The sequence below is a fragment of the Saccopteryx bilineata genome, chromosome 4, assembly GCF_036850765.1.
Source record: "Saccopteryx bilineata isolate mSacBil1 chromosome 4, mSacBil1_pri_phased_curated, whole genome shotgun sequence".
NCBI classification, from domain to species: Eukaryota; Metazoa; Chordata; class Mammalia; order Chiroptera; family Emballonuridae; genus Saccopteryx; species Saccopteryx bilineata.
Window position 1 is genome coordinate 237,856,563 of NC_089493.1, and position 1,106 is coordinate 237,857,668.

The following is a 1,106-nucleotide window of genomic DNA, read 5'->3' on the forward strand; positions in this document are numbered from 1 at the left end:
TTCATAACAGGACAGTGAAAACTACACAAAACTAGCTCAACACATTTATTTTGCTTCTTGATATATGCACTTCCTTCAACCCTCTGTATCTTTGGCTTACTGATGGATGAGTAAGGAAGGACAAAAAGGGAAAGTAACTATATGATACACTGTCTTTCTCTTTCCTTCTATGTCATCATTTAGTATAAGCATTGGCTAATACAGGACATGAGTAAGAAAGAATATGGTAGGGCTCCTTGGATGTTCACGTTTCTTAGAATGCATGGCCTTCTTTTTGCATTTGAATGCAAAGCATGTTTTCTTGGGGTTGTCAGTATCCCTGTTTACTCAATCACAGTTGTAACACACTGACCTTATACTAACTCTGAACCAACTGAGCTCTCATGGGGCACTGCAAATACTAATGAAGATAGAGTGGCAAAGAACAGTGGACACTCATATTGTGCATATCTTCTCTGTTCACACATGTGCTCCATTGTCCCTTCATATTTCACTTTCAAAACATAGATTCAAAAATAAAATTATTAAGAATTTCAAGATGGAAATGGGAGAGCAATAAACCAAAGTCAGGGCCCAACTGCCTTGTATGTATGCCAGCCATTGTACTTGTGAGAGCCTCACTGAATGGGCCCCCTTTTCCATCAATGTGTATGTATGGGAAAGCTCTGTCTTCAGTAAATCGACTGTTTTAAAAATGAGAAACATCAAGGTTACATATTTTCCTGGGTCCCTGAAATGCCACTGCCCAAGACATTAATTTACTAAGAGCTCCTCAGTTGGTCCTGGGCATTAATATAAACCTAACAAAAGAACTGTATTTAAATATTGCAAATCAAGCAAGCTCTTTTGTAAAATGACATTAGATTAAATGATCTCAACAAAGGCCAAAATCATCTGATTTTATAAGAAAACAATACAACAGTATGTTTGGCAAGAGCTGAATCTGAATAAAATTGCTATTTCAACAAAATAAAATATATAACAGAATTTTTTCAAAAAATTTTAAACTTTCTATAACTGTGTACTGAGACAAATGCATATTCACCCATCCACATAAAACACTATACACAGTTACACAATATATGGTGTCAGCACTCATTAGATAT